The sequence below is a fragment of the Ixodes scapularis genome, unplaced genomic scaffold (assembly GCF_016920785.2).
Source record: "Ixodes scapularis isolate PalLabHiFi unplaced genomic scaffold, ASM1692078v2 PGA_scaffold0__279_contigs__length_252992795, whole genome shotgun sequence".
In the NCBI taxonomy this organism is placed as follows: domain Eukaryota; kingdom Metazoa; phylum Arthropoda; class Arachnida; order Ixodida; family Ixodidae; genus Ixodes; species Ixodes scapularis.
The window spans coordinates 106416058-106423608 of NW_024609835.1; positions in this window are offsets into that span (position 1 = coordinate 106416058).

Below are 7551 nucleotides of genomic sequence, written 5' to 3' on the forward strand. Positions count from 1 at the left end.
TCTTAGCAGTGTCAGTTTGATAACAAAAAACGCCGATGTCGTCTTCGCACGAGCCGCGCTGGATAGGACCGGTGGCAGTCTGTCTATCGAACGACGTTTCATCGACAGTTGGTTGCGTCGACACTGGGATGCTTGATTCACAAATCCTTTCGTCGAAACGATCGTGCATTTGTTTCATTGACAGCTTCGTTTTTGTTTGTTTTCATTATCAGCAGTGCTTACCAACCTCGGCGACGCACGCGGGCCGGCCTGTACGCCTTAAGATGTTTAGGCCTCGCGGCTGGTCCGTATAACAAAAGAAAATGATATTGTCGGCGGAACGTTGCAGTTCACGAAACGACTTTCCACGAAACATGTGTCGACAAAAGGTTTGTCGATGAAACGTGTTTCAATCAAAAGTTGTCTACGCAACGTGTCGACGAAACGATCCACCATTAATTAGAGTATCAATGATCGCGTGCACTTTCTCATTTTCCTGATAGTAAAGTTTCTCCAACACTGAAAAGTTGAGTGCATATATTAACCCGATGCGACACAATTTGTTGCGCCAACTAGGCTGCACGCGACTGCCGCGAAATGTGCTTCTGGATATTGCTATTGTGCCAAGCTTTGAAATCAGCTTGTTAAAGGGACTTGCACGGTCAACAATGTTTTTTTTTTTTTTTTTTTTTTTTCAGACGACGTCAAGGTTGTCACCGGGAGGTGGCGGAATCTACGCGACACCTTTAAAAACCGTCTGAGGAACAGCAAAAAAAAAAAAAAAAAAGAAAAAAAAAAGGGTGGTGCAGGTGCCGGAGAACCACAGTCCTGCTGGCAACATTTTAAAGGTTTGCTATTCCTGTGAGACTTCGTGGAGCCACGCCCGTACGTATATTTTCTTACCCTTCCAGTGGGGCTGAAATAGATTAATTGCTTACCTCTAGGATTTCCTAACTTTTTGTATATGTTCCTGCAAATATTTCGCGGTACACATAATGGTTTTTGTTGTGTCCACTAATTCTTTAGAACCGCCAGCAATATGGACAGTATCCACGAGGACTCCATTGAGTAAGTACTAAGTACTTAAGTACTTAAGTACTAAGTAGTAGGTACGAAGAGGAGTTGAAGGAAGCACCATCAGAGCTTCTGCTGACAATGGTCGACATGCCAGCACGTTCCCCCCTCCCCCCATGTCTACTTGCTCTCACCCTGCCAATAATGTTTGATCTCAAGCCTCAATCCCTGCTTCACACAACCTCCTGCCTTCCCTTAGATCTATTTCGGCTGCACTTTTCAAAGCCCACGTCCCCTCACCCGGCACACACTGACCAAAGCCACAGAAAAAAGAGAGACAACACTGATGCACTCATCCGAGACATGGACAGACAACTAGCACATGAAACAACAGCCACAAAACATTTTTTATCACTCGTAGACACCATGGATGAAGTGCCCAAGCACCTGCAGGGATACTGCAAAATTCAGTTCATCGAAGTGCTCACGCAGTACCGAATGGAGAATGTCCCAACCACACTTGCGACGGTGTGTGGGCCTCAGCGCCAACAGTAGTATATAAACATTTAAAATGTCGAAACATTAACATAACCGTTTCACACGACACAACTAGAAACATTATTCCTGCCATACACCTCAGCAAGACACTGCCATAAAACTCGGACAGATAATGCCCAAGCTTTCTACTAGTCTTCCCGTAAATTCATTTACCTATTGTGTGCTGTACTGATCACCAGAAAAAAAAAAGATGCAATAAAATCATGACATTAAATAACTGTCTCAGTGATGGAAGGGGCATTTTACTTTTTGTAGCAGGTTTTGTAGCAGGCAAAATATTGGTTTGGGGTAGCCACTGATGCTTTTGGAGCAGATGCCAACATCTGTTAGCACACCACTTGAGAATGGAAAAGTGATTACATCTCAATGAGTCATGGGTTCCTCTTTGGTACTACTGGAGCATATTACTTATAATCATTTCTGATAACAATAAGTAGAGCATAAAATGAGCACAGCCTTTTTAGATAAGGCCCTCAAAGTAGGTTTCATTTACAATCGGTATTAAGGAATGGTTGAAAAGATAATTATAGCACAACACTTCATCGGGATAACTCCTCTCTCCCCTCTCCATTTTGCACTCGGTAGTTGGTTTAGCCTGTAAATATAATTTCTGTAAAATGACAGCAAGAGCCAGCAGATACGCTAACACGTCTACTAATGAAAATGTGTCCTTTAAGTTTAATGAACATACATTCCTCAAAAGTCATATCATAAACTACAAAAACCACCACCCAAAAACATTATAACAGCCTACATTTGTGATTTAAAGGTGACCCTCCTCGGGAACTGCCGTGACTACCATATTCGTTCAAATATATATATAAACCTTGGTTTTATTCTCTATTTCTCTGCTGTTTTTTCTTTTTAAATTCGAGATTAACTTACAATTAGGACAAAGAAGTTCGACCTGTAATAATCATGAGCATAATTTGCGCGCCTATCGCGCTAAGCCAGGGGCTCCTCCAGATCAGTCGCTGCTCCTATCACTCCGGTGTAAAGCGGTGAAGCTCGACTCAAGCACGCCGGCGAGGGGCGAAAGTTTACACGAGGGGCGCAAGTGCCACGGTACTCTGCAGCCATGGAACGAAGGAGTGTGGCAGACATGATAGTCGAGTGGTCTTATCAGAAGTACAAGACCCTGGTTCTGTTTTTATCACGGTAGCCACGATCGGTAGCCATAAAAGTTTTCTCGGGATCCTCAGTTCCTGACATCGAGGACATTGTCTGAAGATTTAGAGAATGTCAGCAATCAACCAGTCAGCGCACCAACCGGCCAGAGCGGCTTCTTTGCAGCATCAGAGCGTGGCATCGTGGCATTCATCATCTCCTTGTACGAGTTCTTTTATTGGCTATACAAATCAAGTGACGCGAATGTTCCGTGACCTGCGCTTTTAGTATGTGTGTTTTGAGCGTTCGACTGTGCTCTGACCAAAGACGAAACAAACTACTATAAGCTTAGTAGAGTAGCCGTGAAATTAATATTTGTAGAATTTTTTTCCCTCTACTTTAATACATTTTAGCATCGAACGACTATTTTTTGCTTTATGTCCATTTCGGCGCAATTTTGAGCAAAAATGGCACTTCGGCGCAATATATACCAGACTTTCGTTAATGGCGCAGTTTGGCACAGCCCTTCCATCACTGCTGTTTTTACTTCAAAGTTGAAATGCAAGTAAGATAGCTCCCTAGAGCGCTCTAATATGATAATGCCAATGTCGAGCTTGCATACCTAAAAAAAGCACGCAAAAGACATTACATCCCATACTTTTTCATTTCAAGATAAACACCTTAAATGACATTACAAAGTTGCATTGAATGATGATAATAAAAAGAATCTTACATTATTCTTACATCATACATCTTACAAAAAAAAAATAATACCAGCACCATGGATGTTAGAAGGGTTTTTGTGTTTAAACACAGCCTTTATAAAAAAAGACTGATGTAAGGCAGCACTAAACGCAATCCATCTAGATTAGCGCTGCGGGACTGCCTGCTCCCACGAGATCTTCCCAGCAGAACTACTGAAGTAGTCCTTGTAGAGGTCCCTAACATCGAGCCACATGGACGAAGTTCCTGGCATGAGTTCGAGCAAGCTGGAGGGGCAGCTGACGGATGTCTCTGCGCCACCGTCCGTTTTGTCTTCTCCCAACACAATTCATAAAATCCGCGTAGCCAGGACCACAGTAGGTATTTTCATTGCCTTTGTTCTGCGTCATCAGGAAATTGTGGAGCACACAAAGGGCCTTCACCGGCTCTTCGGCATGTTCGGGATGTTTCCCCAGCTTCCTTTGCAGGATCCTCCGTCGCGTCACCAGTATACCGAAGGATTTTCGGCTCATCTTTTCATTTCATTTCATTTCATTTATTGTTCTCTCAGGGCCCGAAGGCATTACAGAGAGGAGTGGGTTTTTTTAAACGGAAACATATGAGTATAACGATACATAAGGCAAGACATAAAACAAAAGTTATTGAACATCAAAAACTTAGTAATGGCAATTTTAAAATCAGTAGCATCAGTTATTGAGACTATGGGTGCAGGAAGTCGATTCCAATCTATTGAGGTCTGAGGGAGAAAGGAGGCTTTTTGTTTTGGAAGTTGAAAGAGAAATTGAAAAGGGAGTTGAGTTCGGTTTAAGAGGCAGACACACACTCAATAAGGTAGGGTGAAAGTAAGACGGGCTGGTGAGGAGGAAACAGACGGAACACTAATGAGAGAAGGAGGTTTTCCCCCTTTCTTATTCAGCATTCCGTCTGCTTCCTTCTCCCCGACCCGTCTTACCCTCGCCCTACCTTCTTGAGTTGCAACGGACTATAGATGACAGCGAAATGTAAATTGATTCATGCACAAGCGTGTAGTTCTAGAAATTCGGTCCGCTGCAAGAGTGATCTAGCAGCGGAACTTCCTATATATTTACAAAGTTCATAGGATAAATCGGAATTGACTAAAATGTTACTTGTGAGTGTCATATTCAGACCTTGTTATAGAGTCATGTATAAAAGAAAATTCAATGAAGGCTCTAATATTCAATGAAACAAACAGGTCTGGATTATTTCTCATAATGGTGGTCATAACAAACTTATATTCCATGTATTCAAACGCATTTAGCATCCTGTAAAGTTACTTAAAGAAAAACCGTGCTCAAATGTCTTATCAAAACAAATTAGGGATATCAGTTTAGTGCGACAAGATGCAGCCATAGACAAAACTTATGTTGGAGCAACACTGCAGTCCCTACCATAGCCGATGTTAAACGTAACATTAACAATATTTTAGCGGGCCGCCAGCAGGTCAGCCTTTTCAGGCCACAGCGGGAACTGCGACGTCAGTTTCATGCTCTTCCTGCGCAGGGACGATGTGCTTAGTGTGCTTATGCATCCCTCCGGCTGAATTCATGTTGGCGTCGGTGGATTCGTCTCAAGTGTCAACATATTATAATGTTGCTATTCCGACTTGTGACGTGAACAGAGGTCGGAATACTGACTAATGTGCCAAGCACTGCGGAGAGCAGAAATCGCGAGAGATGATAGAAGCGGTGCTTGCCACAGACAGAATGCGAGAGAATGATGACAACAATGTGAAAAGTCGCACAAGCCGCACTTCGTTTAGGAATGAGTGCTAACTATGAGTATCATTGCAACGCACTTTTTCGGCTGATGCAGAAAGCACCGGCAGCCGGCAGGCTAATAAGTAGCCCAGCTTCTGTTGCGGAGGCGGTGGCAGCAGCAGCACGAAAGCGACGTCACCACCAATGTTATATGCTGGAGCAGGTAGTTTTGGTTTTTGCTGTAAGCGCCAAAACAAAACTTCGACACCACATATTTACAGAACTAAAGACACTACCAAAAAACAAATTACAACTCGGGATTCAGGTTCGACGACTTAGTTGAAACAAAAAGTGTAAGAATTGAGCTGAGTTTCCCCTTATAGTAAAATATAAAATAAAATGTCACAAGTTTGACAGGTATGCTGCAATGCTGTGCAGCCAAAAAGAGTGCAACAATATGATTACTCGTGGTGCAATAACCATTAAAAAAGAAGCTTTATGCATAAGCCTACGTTTAAACAAGGACTATAATGGGAAATCACATCTTTGAAGCATACTTTAAAGTGTGAACTGGAGATAGGCATATTCGCAAACACTCCAATCCTTCGCTGCCCTGCCAGCTCAAGAGCGAAAACAGCAGCGTCGCGTTCAATTCTTAGCTCAGCATTCCCGCCCCCATTATTACAGTATTCGTAATTCTGGTTCAGTGTCGTTGAAAATAGCATTCAACTTCCCTGAAGTGATTTCATGCAAGTGAAAGCACCTTTCATAGGGATGATAAATTTAAGATTTTGATATAATGGTAGAAACACTTCCAATCATTTTCAAACTCGAATACGGTTCAAATTTGTGGATGGCTAAGAGCATTGCCAGTTGAAACGAAGGGAGCATATTTCTATTCGTTTATATATATGGTTGTGATTAGAGAAGACCTCGATTAAAGACGTTTATTGATGAGGCATCAGGCTATTAGGGTTTTTTACCTTGTTCGGCTCAGGCGGTAGTTGAAGATTCGTTCGTCGTCCTCGAGACTGCGCTTATGGTAAGGCCTGAGGAAATATGGCCTTTGCTGAAACGCCTCGTCTCTTACGAAGACGCATGGAGCAAGCAGCTTTGTCTTGGGTAGCAGCTGATCGCTTGGCAGCCGGAGGCGCCCCTGTTCCAGCAGCTTCCCAAAACTTTACTGTTTGAGGACTTTCCCATCGCTTTGTTTCCCATAAGCACCAACGTCTACGACAACGAACCTACAGCCGCTGTCGACGATGGCCATAAGGACGATAGAGTATGTCCCCTGTAACAAACACCAGCATCGTATTAAAGTAGCACTCACACCTGACTTACTAGCCGACTGTATAGTCTCAAATATGAAATCTTTTAATGCGACAATTGCCTTTTATCTTTAAAGTACTTCCCTAAGCCGAGCTTACATTGCCTCTATTTTTTTGTGTCTGTGCACGATTCAAGTACAGTGCGCCGCAACATGAAAGTCTCACTCGAAGCGCGTGGCTGCGACGGTGGCAAGCAGGGGCTCCGCTTGCGCTTTGGGTAATTCAACTTCTTTCCAAGGGGAGGTCACTCAGCGCTCAGCCAGGATTGGAATGCGTAGCACGAAATAAATAAATATCAAATTTATATGGAAGTTCGTTAAAACGATGACACAAATCTCGACATTGTTCAACAATATGCTCAATTGCAAGTCTGACCAAGGCTAGTGTAATAGAATTGTCCCTTTTTAATGCCCATGCAGCTGCGGTAGGAAATGAATGAGGCGTACGCCTCGGCTAAACCGAAACAAAAAAACTGGTAAGTACGCTTCAGTCCCAGATTAGCGTCGAGCAAATGCCCTCCCCTGAGAGCGATACGGAAGTACTTGAAACTCATGCAGTGCCCCCACCAGCCACCGTCCCCGCGCTCCGAAGGTGTCTTTGATAGTGCGGCGCAATGTACATGTACATATGTTGTACATACCGGAAATATCGTGTTCAGCACAAAAATGTGCCGCGGATGCACACTGCACTGTTGAACCAGGGACGATAACAAAGAGAGGACATGGCCGAAGAAATATGCAAATGAGGTATGACAAAAAACGACACACCTTTGGTACGTCACCTGCATGAGTTACCCTGACTAGTATCAACATAGGCTTCATGTAATTATACAGTAATATAGATATTTACACTAATGATGATTAAACATGCATTGGACTAGAAGGACTGTTCAAAATATCGTTTCACATGAAGGAGACTACGATACATGCTTTGCACGATGTAAAGGGTACATCATTTTGTGGGACAAATTAAGATTTTCTCATCGCGGCGGCCGAAAGAAACGCTATTGTATTCAGTATTAGAAAGTAGTATGAAACTTGACACACCTTGTAATTGAAGTACATACTTCCAGAGTTTGCGGGAGCTTTTATTTGAATGTGCTTCCCGTCGACCGTACACACACC